This window comes from Chiloscyllium punctatum, chromosome 33 (assembly GCF_047496795.1).
Source record: "Chiloscyllium punctatum isolate Juve2018m chromosome 33, sChiPun1.3, whole genome shotgun sequence".
NCBI classification, from domain to species: Eukaryota; Metazoa; Chordata; class Chondrichthyes; order Orectolobiformes; family Hemiscylliidae; genus Chiloscyllium; species Chiloscyllium punctatum.
The window spans coordinates 68698349-68714097 of NC_092771.1; the positions used below are offsets into that span (position 1 = coordinate 68698349).

A 15749-nucleotide genomic window follows, 5' to 3' on the forward strand; every position below is an offset into this window, starting at 1 on the left:
AGGGACAAGCACACACATGGCGAGGGGGAGGGCATGTGCACAGAAATTAAGAGGGGGCACACACACACAGCGAAAGAGGACATGCACAGACACGGCAAGGGTGGGACACACACAGCAAGGGGGGACATGCACTCACACAGTGAGGGGAGATGCGCACACGCAGTGACGGGGATATACACAAAGAGCAAGGGAGGGACACACATACACACACACACACACACACAAGGGACGGACACACACACACACAGCGAGGGAGTGACGTGCACACACAGCAAGAGGGTCTCACACACACAAAGCAAGGGAGGGACACACACACATACACACAGTTAAGGGGATACACCCAGACACACAGTGAGGCAGGGACACACACACACACACACACACACACACACACACACACACACACACACACAGCGTGAGAAGGACACACAGATCCACCGTGAGGGAGTGACACACACACACACACACACACACACACACACACACACACAGAGCGAGGGAGGGACACTCACATACACTGCAAGAGGGACACACATACTCACAGCAAGAGGGGGACATGTGCATGCACAAGCACACAAATACAGGCACACAGCGAGAGAAGGACACACAAATACACAGCAAGGGAGGGACGCGCGCGCGGACACACACACACACACACACACACACACACACACACACACAGCGAGGGAGAGACACACACACACATACATGTAGCGAGGGGGCAACACATGCACACACAGCGATAGAGGGCCACACACACACACACGCACAGCAAGAGGGGGACACACACACAGTGAGCGAGAGACACACAAACAGCGAGGGAGGGAAACGTACACACACACAGGGAGGGAGGGAGGGACAGACAGACAGACACACACACACACACACACACACACACACACACACACGGAGCGAGGGAGGGAGGGAAAGACATGCACACACACAGCGAAGGAGGGTCATACACAAACACACACAGCAAGGGAGGGGCACACACACACAGGGAAGGAGGGACAAGCACACACATGGCGAGGGGGAGGGCAAGTGCACAGAAATTAAGAGGGGGCACACACACGCATCGAAAGAGGACATGCACAGACACGGCAAGGGAGGGACACACACAGCAAGGGGGGACATGCACTCACACAGTGAGGGGAGATGCGCACACGCAGTGATGGGGATATACACAAAGAGCAAGGGAGGGACACACACACACACACACACACACACACACAAGGGATGGACACACACACACACACAGCGAGGGAGTGACGTGCACACACAGCAAGAGGGTCTCACACACACAAAGCAAGGGAGGGACACACACACATACACACAGTTAAGGGGATACACCCAGACACACAGTGAGGCAGGGACACACACACACACTCACACAGCGTGAGAAGGACACACAGATCCACCGTGAGGGAGTGACACACACATACACAGCGAGGGAGGGACACTCACATACACTGCAAGAGGGACACACATACTCACAGCAAGAGGGGGACATGTGCATGCACAAGCCCACAAATACAGGCACACAGCGAGAGAAGGACACACAAATACACGGCAAGGGAGGGACGCGCGCGCGGACACACACACACACAGCGAGGGTGGGACACACACACACATACACATAGCGAGGGGGCAACACATGCACACACAGCGAGGGAGGGCCACACACACACACACATACAGTTAAGGGGATACACGCAGACACACAGCGAGGGAGGGACACCCAGACACACAGTGACGAGTGAGACTCACATACATATCAAGAGAGACACACACTCACAGCAGGAGGGGGACACGCGCACACACACACAGAGCAAGGGAGAGAAGGACATGTACACACAGCATGGGAGGGACACGCACACACAGCAAGGGGGGACATGTACTTACACACGCACAACAAGAGACACACACACACACACAGGGGTTACTGACACATACACAGTGAGGGACATGCACACACACACACACAGCGAGGGAGGACACACACATACACAGAAAGGGAGGCACACGCACACACACAGACAACGAGGGATGGACAGACACACACACACACACACACACACACACACACACACACACAGCGAGGGAGGGAGACACACACACACACACAGCGAGGGAGGGACACACACACACACACACACACACACACACAGCGAGGGAGGGGACACACACACACACACACAGCGAGGGAGGGGACACACACACACACACACACAGCGAGGGAGGGGACACACACACAGCGAGGGAGGGGACACACACACACACACCCACACACAGCGAGGGAGGGACACACACACACACACACACAGCGAGGGAGAGGCACATACACACACAGAGCGAGGGAGAGGCACATACACACACAGAGCGAGGGAGAGGCACATACACACACAGAGCGAGGGAGGGACACACACAGACACAGCGACGGGAGGGACACACACAGACACAGCGACGGGAGGGACACGCACACACACGATGAGGGAGGGACACGCACACACACGATGAGGGAGGGACACGCACACACACGATGAGGGAGGGACACGCACACACACGATGAGGGAGGGACACGCACACACACAGAGCAAGAGAGAGAGAGTGACACAAACACACAACGCGAGGGAGTGACACACACACACAAACAGCGAGTGAGGAACACGCAGTGAAGTGGGGACACACAAACACATACTGTGATGGTGTGACTCGTACACACATACAACGAGGAAGGGACATGCGCGCGCGCACACACACACACACAGCGAGCGAGAGACACGCAGCAAGGGAGGGCCACGCATACACACAGCGAGAGAGGGCCATTCACACACGAGTGGGGGACACGCACACACTGCAAGAGTGAGGAGACATGCAAGGGAGGGACACACACAACGGAGGGAGGGACACGCACACTCACAGCGAGGGAGGGACACGCGCAACTCACAGCGAGGAGGGACAACGGACAAAAGTAGCACTCCACGGACACGTGCAATCACAGCGGGGAGGACCACGCGCACGCACAGCGAGGGAGGGACACGCGCACGCACAGCGAGGGAGGGACACACAAAAATACACTCACAGTGAGGGACACACGGACACGCGCACGCACAGCGAGGGAGGGACACGCGCACGCACTGCGAGGGAGGGACACGCGCACTCACAGCGAGGGAGGGACACACAAAAATACACTCACAGTGAGGGACACACGGACACGCGCACGCACAGCGAGGGAGGGACACGCGCACGCACTGCGAGGGAGGGACACGCGCACTCACAGCGAGGGAGGGACACACAAAAATACACTCACAGTGAGGGACACACGGACACGCGCACGCACAGCGAGGGAGGGACACGCGCACGCACTGCGAGGGAGGGACACGCGCACTCACAGCGAGGGAGGGACACACAAAAATACACTCACAGTGAGGGACACACGGACACGCGCACGCACAGCGAGGGAGGGACACGCGCACGCACAGCGAGGGAGGGACACGCGCACGCACAGTGAGGGAGGGACACACAAAAATACACTCACAGTGAGGGACACACGGACACGCGCACGCACAGCGAGGGAGGGACACGCGCACGCACAGCGAGGGAGGGACACGCGCACTCACAGCGAGGGAGGGACACGCGCACTCACAGCGAGGGAGGGACACGCGCACTCACAGCGAGGGAGGGACACGCACACTCACAGCGAGGGAGGGACACGCACACTCACAGCGAGGGAGGGACACGCACACTCACAGCGAGGGAGGGACACGCACACTCACAGCGAGGGAGGGACACGCACACTCACAGCGAGGGAGGGACACGCACACTCACAGCGAGGGAGGGACACGCACACTCACAGCGAGGGAGGGACACGCACACTCACAGCGAGGGAGGGACACGCACACTCACAGCGAGGGAGGGACACGCACACTCACACAGCGAGGGAGGGACACGCACACTCACACAGCGAGGGAGGGAGCAGCACACACAGCAAGAGCGACGCGCAGACAGTGAGAGAGGGACACGCACACAAACGCTCACACAGCAAGGGAGGGACACACAGACACACAGTGAGTGAGTGATACGCATACAGACACCCTCACACACTGCAAGAGGGACACGCACACACACAGCGAGGGTGGGACACGCACACACACAGCGAGGGTGGGACATGTGCTCAGAAAGCGAGTGGGGACACACACACACACACACACACACACACACACACACATACAGCAAGGGGACAAACACACACACAAAGTGAGGGAGGGTGACACGCAGATATAAGCACACACAAACACACACACACACAGTGAGGGAGGGACACGCACACACACAGCGAGGGAGGGACACACACACACACACACACAGTGAGGGAGGGACACGCACACACACAGCGAGGGAGGGACACGCACACACACAGCGAGGGAGGGACAAACACACACACTGAGAAGAGTTACACACACACACAGCGAGGGAAGTGGACATACACACAAACACACACAAACACAGAACAATGGAGGTACACGTGCACACACAGTAATGTGTCTCCTCGGACGTGTAATCATCCAGCTCTCACTCCAGTCTGCTCCCTCACAGGGTCACCGTCTCTGTGACTCCCAGGTACAACTAGGCCTCGATCCTCAGTGTGGATTTATATTCTCCCAGGTGGGGGTCAGCCTCAAGCTCCTGCTCCAAGTTGCTCCCTCACACAGTCACTCCGTCTGTGACTCGGTGCTGATTTTGAGCCTCCTGCTCTGCTTTTTATCCAAATCCAAGTCCCAGTCGGCCTTGACCCTCCCTACTGATTTATATTCTCCCGTTTTGTGCTGCTCTCTCTCAGGTTCCCTCCCTTTGTGACTCTCAAGTAATGGTAGGCCTCAAGCCTCAGCTGAGATTTATAACACCCCATTCCGCACTGCTCTCTTACAGGATCGCCGTTGTGCCTGGAAGACAGTGGGAAAGAGGAGGATGAGACAGAGCAGAGGGTGTTACAGTGATTGAGGGAGCTGTAGGGGATGGAACAGGTTATCGGGGGAGCGACGCAGACCTGCAGTAACTAAAGAACGTTACTGAAAGATACAGAGAGTGTTGCAGACACTGAAGAGGGCAAAGGAAATAGAGAGATGGTGGCTTGTTCATGACGGAGCTTTGTAGAGTCTAAAGGGCTTCAAAGTTTGTGAGAAGATTTGTAGCACGGGTGCTCGTTGTTGTGGTTCTGTTCACCGAGCTGGGAATTTGTGTTACAGACGTTTCGTCCCCTGTCTAGGTGACATCCTCAGTGCTTGGGAGCCTCCTGTGAAGCGCTTCTGTGATGTTTCCTCTGGCATTTATAGTGGTTTGTATCTACCGCTTCTGATTGTCAGTTCCAGCTGTCCGCTGCAGTGGCCGGTATATTGGGTCCAGGTCAATGTGCTTATTGATTGAATCTGTGGATGAGTGCCGTGCCTCTAGGAATTCTCTGGTTGTTCTCTGTTTGCCTTGGCCTATAATAGTAGTGTTGTCCCAGTCGAACTCACGTTGCTTGTCATCTGCGTGTGTGGCTACTAAGGATAGCTGGTCGTGTCGTTTCGTGGCGAGTTGGTGTTCATGGATGCGGATCGGTAGCTGTCTTCCTGTTTGTCCTATGTAGTGTTTTGTGCTGTCCTTGCATGGGATTTTGTACACTACGTTGGTTTTGCTCATGTTGGGTATCGGGTCCTTCGTTCTGGTGAGTTGTTGTCTGAGTGTGGCTGTTGGTTTGTGTGCTGTTATGAGTCCTAGTGGTCACAGTAGTCTGGCTGTCAGTTCTGAAATGTTCTTGATGTATGGTAATGTGGCTAGTCCTTTGGGTCGTGGCATGTCTTCATTCCGTTGTCTTTCCCTGAAGCATCTGTGGATGAAATTGCGTGGAGTTTGACCCCACCCCGCAGCTCACCAATAGGATAAACAACACACTGAGAAACCTCCAAAAAATAAACGGGCAGATAACCAGGTTTGACCTACAGAGAATGAAACCTGAAAGCAACAACACCCCCAGATTCTATGGACTACCTAAAGTGCACAAACCAGACATCCCACTCAGACCCATAGTATCACTACCAGGGACACCATCACACAAACTGGCTAAAGAACTACAGCAGAAACTGAAACACCTGATCAGCGGATCCAGACACTCTGTACAGTCAACACAGGAATTCTTGGACATCATCAGAAATATACACATAGACAAGGAAGAAAATATGGTCTCATTCGATGTAACAGCACTGTTCGCCTCTATCGACAAAACCCTAGCCAGAGAAACAATAGCCACCCTGCTGGACATACAGAACAGACAACAGGACGGTGAACCTATCAACAAAGACGGCATACTCAAACTACTGGACATGTGCCTCACAACACACTTCACATTCAACAACCAAATATATGAACAAATCAACGGAACACCCATGGGCTCACCCATCTCTGGACTCATAGCAGAAGCGGTAATGCAAAGATTAGAACAAACAGTCTTACCGCAAATTCAACCCAAACTCTGGGTCAGATATGTGGATGACACCTTTGTAATCATTAAAAACACAGAAATAGAGAACACACACCGGATCATCAACGCCACACTCACAGGAATCCGATTCACGAGAGAGGAAAAAAAGGACAACCAACTCCCATTCTTAGACGTGACTGTACAGAGAACACCAAATGGAGAATTCACCACAAAGGTTTACAGGAAAGACACACACACAGACCAAGTCCTAAACTACGAAAGCGACCACCCCAACACACACAAAAGAAGTTGCATCAAGACACTGTTCAAAAGGGCCACAACACACTGCAGTACACCAGAACTGCAAAAAGAGGAAGAAGAACACCTATACAATGTATTCGCCAAAAACGGATACCCCCGCAATTTCATTAGGGATTGTCTGTATGGATTTGCGAGACGACTGTCCTCTGATATTGATGAGGGCAGTGCAGATGGTGTGGTTTATATGGAGTTCATTAAGGTCTTTGACAAGATCCCACACGGAAGGCTGGTCCCAAAGGGAAGATCCCATGGGATCCAAGGTAAGTTGGTAAATTGGGTCCACAATTGGTGGAGGGTTGGTTTTGTGATTGAAAGCCTTTGCCCAGCAGGTGTACCACAGGGATCTGTGCAGGAGCCATTGCTGTTCCTTATGGACATTAATCACTCGGATGTGAAAGCAGAAGGTAACATTAGTAGGTTTGCAGATAACATGAAAGGTGAGGGTATTGTCCACAGTGAGCGGGGTGGTCTCAGGCTGCAGTCTGATATCGATCAGATGATAAACTGAGCAGGGTAATGGGAGACAGAGTTTACTTCTGATCACTGTGAGGTCATGCACTGTGGGAAGTCTAATAAACAAATGATATCCATCATGAATGGTAGGTCCTCCTGGTGTAGTGAGGAATACAGGGACCTTGGTGAGCAAGTCCCTGGATGTCTGAAGGTGTCAGCACAGGTAGACAGGGTGGGGAATACACCTGAACTGGGAGCAGGAGGGGGACCCACATCCTGGTGGGGAACGTTGCTGGAGCTGCTCGAGGGGATTTAAACTCATCTGGCAGGGCTGTGTGACCCCAAAGATTCGTAAGGCCAGAAAGAAAGTTGAGGCTGGTACAAATGTTCGAGAGAGCAATGCAAGTAGACAAGGCAGGCAAGAACATAGCAGACAATTAGGGAAAACTGGTGGATTAAACTGAAGTTATTTCAATGCAAAGGGCCAGATAGATAAGGCAGATGAACCCAGAGTATGGATGGGAACATGGGATTGGGATCCCATAGATATTACAGAAACACAGCTGAGGGAGCAACAGGAGCAGCAGCTCAATGTTCTGGAGACAGATACTACAGGAAGGATAGAACAGGAGGCAAAACAGGAGGAGAGCTGGTGGGTTTGATTGGGGGAAACATCCCAGCAGTACCTAGAGGGAGGATTCATGTAGGATCGCCCAGTTAAACGATATTAGTGGAACTGAGAAATAAAAATTGGTCATTAGTTTTCTACGGTCGTACTACAGCGATAGGCAATGGGAGATGGAGGAGCAAATATGTCAGGAGATTTCAGATATCTCTGAGAATAATAGGGGATCTTAACTGTTCCAAACCTGGACTGGGATTGTTACTGTGTTAAGCATTTGGAAGGAAGGAATTTGTTAAGTGTGTTCCGAAAACTCCCAGTCATTATGTAAGTGGCCCAACTGGAGAATGGGGCTAAACCTGACCTCCCCTTGGGAAACAAGGTCGGGAACGGGACTTAGGTGTTAGTGGCAGAGCCCTTTGGAAAGTTACCACAATTGTATTAGTTTGAAAATAGCGATGGAAAAGGACAGGCCTGGTCCACAAGTTAAAGTTATTCAATGGAGCAAGATAGTATTAGACAGGAATTTTTAAAGTAGATCTGGGGAGGCTATTTGCAGGTAAAGGGAAGTCTGGGCAAGTAGGAATATTTTAAAACCGAGATAAAAGGAGCGTTCAGCGCCAGCGTGTTCCTGTTAGTGTGCAGCTCAATGCTGACTGAATTAGGAAACACTGGCTGAGTTTCTGGGCTGTGGTCAAGAAAAAAAGGGGTCACATGTCAGATATAACTGGCTGACTCAAGGGAATCCCTTCAGGAGCATCGGGGCTGTAGGAATACACTTAGGATGGAAATCAGGAATGTAAAAAGGGAACATGAGATCACTTTGGCAGAGAAAGTTAAGGAGAATCCAAAGAGACTCTACAAGTGTATTAAGAGCAAAAGAAGAGCTCGGGACAAACCCGGTCTCCTTAATGATCAATGAAGGCAACGATGTGTGAAACTACAAGATCCAAAACAAATATTTCACTTTGGAACTTACTGTGGATAAAGACTGGGGCGCTCAGGGAACTAAACAGTGTTTGGCCTGACTACTATTGGAATACTGTGTGCAATTCAGGTCTCAATGCCATCGGAAGGATGTCGTGGAACCTGAAAGGGTTCAGAAGAAATGACCAAAGATGTTGCCAGGGTTGGAGGGTTTGCGCTTCAGGGAAAAGCCTGAATAGGCTGGGGCTGTTTTTACTTGAACATGGGAGGCTGAGGAGTTAACTGATAAAAGGTGTTTAAAATCATGATGGTCATCGATAGGGTCAATAGACAAGGTCTTTTCCCCAGGCGAGGGAAACTTTTCAAAGGGGTCTAAAGGACAATGGTCTCCCACAGAGTGGATGGAATAAGCTGCCAGAGCAAATAGTGGAGGCTGACAGATATACATTTAAAAGGCATGTGGATGGGTGTATGAATAGCAAGGGTTCAGAGGGATATTGGCAAAATTGTGGCAAATGTGACTAGAAACGTCATGCAGGAGTTGGTCCGAAGGGCCTGTTTCCGTGCTGTACATCTCTATGACTCAATGTCTTGAAATGAGTCCACATTATAGAAAAGGAGGTGCTGGAGGTTTTAAAACACAAAGGTAGATAAATCCCCAGGACCTGATCAAATGGATCTCAGGACATTGTGGGAAGCTGGTGAAGAAATTGTAGGGCCCCTAGCAGAGATATTTGTACCATAGAGTGCTATGTATGATAGGCTGTTAGACTGGAGGGTGGCATTGTGGACAGTGAAGAAGGTTTTCTGAGATTACAAAGGGATCCTGATGAATTGTGTGAATGGCTGAAAAACTGTAGATGGAGTTCAATCTGAATAAATGTGAGGTAATGCATTTGGAACAACAAACACTGGCAGGACTTATACAATTAATGGGAGGACCTTCAGTAGTGTTGTAGAACAGAGGGACCTCAGGGTTCAGCTACATAATTCATTGAAATTTGCAACATGGAGAGACAGGATAGTTTAAAAAAAGGTGCTTGCCTCACTTGCTTTCATTGCTCAGTCCTTTGGACATAGGAGTTGAGTAGTCGCATTGAGATTATACAAGCCATTGGTGAGTCCTCTTCTGGAATACTGTGTCCAGTTCTGGTCGCCCAGTTATAGGAAGGATATTATTAAGCTGGAAAGGGTTGGGAGGAGATTTACTGGGATGTGGCTGGGTACGAAAGGCTTCAGTATAAAGAAAGGCTGAATAGGTTGGTATTTTTCACTGAAACCTGAATGTTGACAGATAACATCATAGCAGTTTATAAAATCATGAGGGGGATAGATAGAGTTAATGGGAGTTGTCTTTTCCCATGGACAGGGGAGTTTCAAGACAAGGCACTACATTTTTAAGTTTAGTGGAGAGACATATAAAATAAAAGACATGAGGCACATTGTTACACAGAGGGTGGGTTGTGTGTGAAATGAACTTCCCAAGGAAGGAGTGAACATGGGGACAATTACAATGTTTAAAAGACATTTGGGTTAGTACAGGAATAGGAAAGGTTTGAAGGGATATGATCCAGGAACAGTCAGGTGGAATGAGATCAGTTTTAGAGTATGGATAGCATTAACCAAATAGTACGGTATGACTCTGACTATAATTATAATGTTGTGTCATTCATTCAGAAAGGCTGCAAGAGAAAGCCAGGGAGCTACAGACTGATGAGCAAGACAACAGGGTGGGTCAGTTATTGGAGGTCATTCTGAGAGGTAGGCCTTACATGCATTTGGAAAGATAAGGCCTGATTACGGACAGCCAGCATGACTTTGTGCGTGGGAAAACATGTCTCACAAACTTGACTGGAGTTTGCTCAAGATGTGACCAAAAAGATAGACGAAGGGAGAGCAACAGACGTTGTTTCTGGCTTCCACAAACCCTTGTTCAGGGTGTAGCATGATACATTGGTTAGTAAGGGTAGATCACAAGGGATCAGGGAGAGCTAGCCAACTGGACACAAAATAGGATGACAGTGGGAGACAGAGGGTGGGGGGAGAGGGTTGTTGTTCAGACTGGAGGCCTCTGACCAGCAGTGTGCTGGAAGGATTGGTGCTGGGACCACTGTTGTGCACCATTTACATAAACAATCTGAGTGAAAATATAGGAGTCCCTGTTAGTATGTTTGTGGATACCAAGATTAGTGGAAGAGTGGGCAGGGAATATAGTTATCAAAGGGGATGTTAATCAACTGGGTCAGTGGGCCAAGGAATGAAAGATGGAGTTTAATTCAGGTGTTGGATTTAGTTCAGACAAACCAAGGAGGACTAACACGGGTAATGGTTGGGCCCCTGGACAGTGTTGGAGAAAAGGGAGAGACCAAGGGGTGCAGTTACATTGTTCCTTGGACTGGCATCACAGGGCGACAGGGTGTTGAAAGCGGCAATTGGCACACTTGTCTTCATTGGTCAGAGCATTGAGTACATGAGTTGGAGATATTGGTAACACTGTCGTCAATATTTCTCCTGGGCAGAGGAGGCCACGGGGTGACCTTATAAAGGTTTATGAAATCATGTACGGTCTAAGTAAGGTGAATAGCCAAGGGTAGGTGAGTCCAAACCTAGAGGCATAAATGTGAGGTAAGAGAACAAGGATTTAAAGAGGGAGCTGAGGGGCAACATTATCCACAGAGGATGGTGCATAGACGGAATGGACTGCCAGAGGAAATGGTAAAAACAAGTACAATTACAACATGGAAAAGACACTCGGGCAGGTACATGGAGAGGAGAAGGTATGAAGGGATATGAGCCAAACACAGGCAAACCCGACTCATTCCATTTAGGGAACCTTGGCCGAAGAGTCATGCCACACAGAAACAGACCCGATGTCTCCAGTTATTGGAGGAGGAGACTATCGAGACAAGGCATGTTGTAGAGACTGAAGCAAGTTACAGCGATACGGATGGTCATCTGGACTGGAGGTTTCAAATATGTGAAATAATTGGTGAGAGGGGAGGAGATGACAGAGATAGGAACTGTTATAGGAGTTAGAATGATTGAAGACACTGGTCCTCAATACAAGCCATAGATACAGTGTTGGAGAGGGAATAGGGAACAGAAAGATCCCAGGCAGCATTACCACCCTCTCGGGGGAGGCCTGCTGTCCCCTCAGTTGTTCTGATGCTCCCTAAGAAAGCACAGGCCTGGACTGATACCTGGGAACTCCCGATGCTGTCTAATTATAACAAAACTTGCAGCAGGCGTGGTGATTGAGCCTGGGGTGAGTCTGCACTGTGCTCCCCCTCCAGCACTTTCTCTATGTCATGCCTTGTTAGCTGATGTTTGGATCCCCCTTATTACTTTCTGCTCTGTGCAATGGAATGATCTTACCTGGCAGCAGGATTTATTGAAGACTCCCGACCTCCCTGACTTTGTCTTTCTGGCTGACCAACCATCGTCCCAACCAGCACTTGGCAAGTCTATTGAGTCAGGAACTTCATGAGTACCTGTAGAAGACACAGAAATAGGCAGAATGGGAAATTAGACTAATGCTTTGAGGGTTACACATATAGAATGGCACTGAGCCCACAGATATCTGGAAAATCCCAGTCTACATTCCTGACCTGTGCTGCCTCATCTCTCTGGAGTGGAGAATTCTGTTTGCTCATGATCTGGAGTAGCTTCAGAAGTGAGAGATGCTGACAGAGGCAGCAATTAGACCCACACAGTGAGGGATACCACAGGGAGAGGTACTGAGTCACATCACTAGAATGCCGAGTCAAACAATTGTGCAGGAAGAAAGGGTTTTGATTCATGTTGCACTGGGATATACAAACTGTGAGCAGGTGAAGTGAAGGCCTAGTGGCAATATTGTGTGACAATTTATCCAGAAACTCAGCAAGTGTTCTCTGGACACAGGTTCAAATCCCACCATTGCAAATGATTGAATGGGAAGTAAATGTTTCAAAAACGATGTAATTAAAAACCTGTAAATAAGTATTAAACAATTGCTGATGTTAAGAAACATCCATCGGGTGAATTCCTGTCTTTAGTGAAGTAATCTGAGATGGGACTGGGATATCACAGGTATTACAGAAACAACAGCTGAGGGAGGGACAGGACAGGCAGCTCAATGTTCCAGGGGACAGATGCTGCAGGAAGGACAGAAGGGGAGCTGAGAGAGGAGGAGAGCTCCTGGTTCTGATGGGGTGAAACATCCCAGCAGGACTGAGAGAGGATATTCCTGCAGGATCGCCCAGTGACGCTGTGTTCGTGGAATTAATCAATAACAATGGGGCTTCCCTTTCCTCTGATTGTTCTACAGACCCCGAGAGCCCCGCCCTCCTGCACCTTGACCTTCTCAAGATGGCGGCCCTGAGCTTCCACTTCCCTCAAACAAATGGCGGCCGTGACCCTGGGCCCCTTCCCTGATCAGAGACCGCCACCTCCTTACCCGGGCCTGGAGGGTCTTCTACGAGTTTTTTTTTTAACCTTTATGCAGGACTTGTGAATTCTCTCCGCTCCTTTCTCCCGGCGAGGCTCCCACACACTGGCTCTGAGCGCCGCTCTCTGGAACCGATCGCAGCCGCTGCCGGAGAAAGTAGCTCCATGTCTCTCTCTCTCTGTGTCCTGACCAATGTGACACTGCGCATGCTCTGCATGGAAACCAAACCGCGCATGCGTCTGAGGTTATCTGTGAATTCAGAGAGAATATTCATAACTGCAAAGACTTATGGGTAAAATATTAGTCATTAACAATTGCTTTGTCGAGTTATAATCATGGAGATGTATAACATGCAAATTGTCTGGTCCAAATCAACCATACCGGCCAGGTATGTAAATTACCAACTGTTCTGGGAGTTTGAAAAGAAGTTTTTTACTCGAGTAGTGTAAATCGATCGGAAATATGTACGTTATCAGATTTACATTTAAACTACAGTATTTTTTAAAACCTCACATTGATTTATGAGAGACGTTTAATGCTCCACTATGTCGTGAGAATGATCAATCCTGCAAAATAGTTTGCTCTCTGACCAATCTTGAAGCGTTCACTCCCGAGAATTCTTTGGCCCCTCTCCTCATTCACTATGGTTAAAGGACCGGCCGCTCCTCCGTCCTCCTGTTCCGCCCCTTCCTCCCAATTGCAGAGTTGAATCAGGTGTGACTGACCAGGCAAGGGATAAAGGAAGTTCAAGTCGATGTTTTGTGACGCGGTGAAAATATCCCGAATCTTGGATCGAGAGGCCTGGGTTCAATTCACAGCTTGTGCAGATGTATGCAATAACAACTTTTAGCAGGTTCATCAGGAAAACCAAGGGAAGTCAGGAGCAGAGTGAAAACAAGACAAAATGCATGCAATGTGGTGAGGCTCTCAATGCTCAGATGATTTGACTCTTTACCAAGTGTTTCATGGTCCCAGTACAGACTGTTGCACTGCTCTTAGTGCACAGCCAGATACCACGATTGTAGGGCAAAGTGGTGGGATATAGAGGTGCTTTTCTGAAAGGCGCTTGGTTTTTGTGGTGAAAACAGTTGAGAAGGAGTCGGGTTTTGAATGGAGCTACCTGTCCCCCTCCTGTTGCAGCCTCTTGTTATTGCCCTGACTCTACCTCGTACATGGAGAAAGTGAGGACTGCAGATGCTGGAGATCAGAGCTGAAAAATGTGTTGCTGGAAAAGCGCAGCGGGTCAGGCAGCATTCTCTACCTCGTACATGTTTGGTAGAGATCAGTGACACTTCGTAAGCCCACAATACAAGATCCATCACTCTGTTTAAGACAGTAAAAATCTCTTGTAGCACAATAGTCATAGAACAATCCAGCAGAACAGGCCCTTCGATCCTTGATGTTGTGCCAACCTGTGAACTATTCTTAGCTCGTCCCCCTACACTGTCCTGAAAACACCCATGAGCTTATCTAAAAGATTGTTTAAATCTCACTAACGTGGCTGAGTGAACTACATTAGTAGGTAGTGGATTCCATGCCCTAATCACTCTGAGTAAAGAACCTGCCTCTGACATCTGTCTTAAATCTATCACTCCTCAATTTGCAGATATACCGCCTCATACACAATAATGTGATCATCCTAGGAAAAAGACTTTCACTGTCTACCCTATCTAAGCCACTGATCATCTTGTATGTCTCTATCAAATCCTCTCTTAGCCTTCTTCTTGCCAATGAGAACACGTTCAAGTCTCTCAACCTTTCCTCATAAGACCTTCCCTCCAGATCACACAACATCCTCTGCACCTTTTCCCATGCTTCCACATCCGTCCCGAAATATGGGCACCAGAACTGTACACAATATTCCAAATATGGCCGCACCAGTGTTTTGTATCGTTGCGGCATGATATTGCGGCTCCAGAACTCAATCCATCTATGAATGAAATCTAACACACTGTATGCCGCCTTAACAGTACTGTACACCTGGGTGGCAACTTTCAGGCATCTATGTACATGGCCTCCAACATTCTTCTGCACATCTACACTACCAAGAATCTTTCCATTGACCCGGTACTCCGCCTTCCTGTTATTCTTCACAAAGTGCATCACCTTACGTTGAGCTGCATTGAACTCCATTTGCCAACATTCAGCCCAATTCTGCAGTTTATCCAAGTCCCCCTGCAACCTGCAACATTCTTCCACACTGTCCACTACTCCACTGACTTTCGAGTCATCTGCAAATTTACTAATCCATCCATCTATGCCTGCGTCTAAGACTTTTATAAAAATGACAAACAGCAGTGATCCCAAAACAGATCCTTGTGGCACACCACTAATAACTGCACTGGAGGCTGATTATTTTCCATCATCCACCACTCGCTGCCTTCTTTCAGAAAGCCAGTTTCTAATCCAAACTGCTAAATCACACTCAATTCCATGTTGCTGCATTTTATCTAACAGCCTACCATGTGGAACCTTATCAAAGGCTTTACTGAAGTCCATGTATACCACGTCAACTGCCCTACCCTCATCTATATGCT

At 49.4% G+C, this 15749-nt stretch overlaps 1 long non-coding RNA gene across 1 annotated transcript in view; it reads right to left on the minus strand.

Moving 5' to 3' along the window:
- Positions 1 to 13372, minus strand: part of LOC140458619 (uncharacterized) — a 29519-nt gene extending 16147 nt beyond the window's left edge. Inside the window, exons 1-2 of the long non-coding RNA XR_011953619.1 lie at positions 13222 to 13372; positions 12159 to 12274 (exon numbers count right to left, since the gene is read on the minus strand). This is a non-coding gene — a long non-coding RNA (uncharacterized lncRNA). The remainder of the gene's footprint in view (positions 1 to 12158; positions 12275 to 13221) is intronic.
- Positions 13373 to 15749: the final 2377 nt, after the last annotated feature.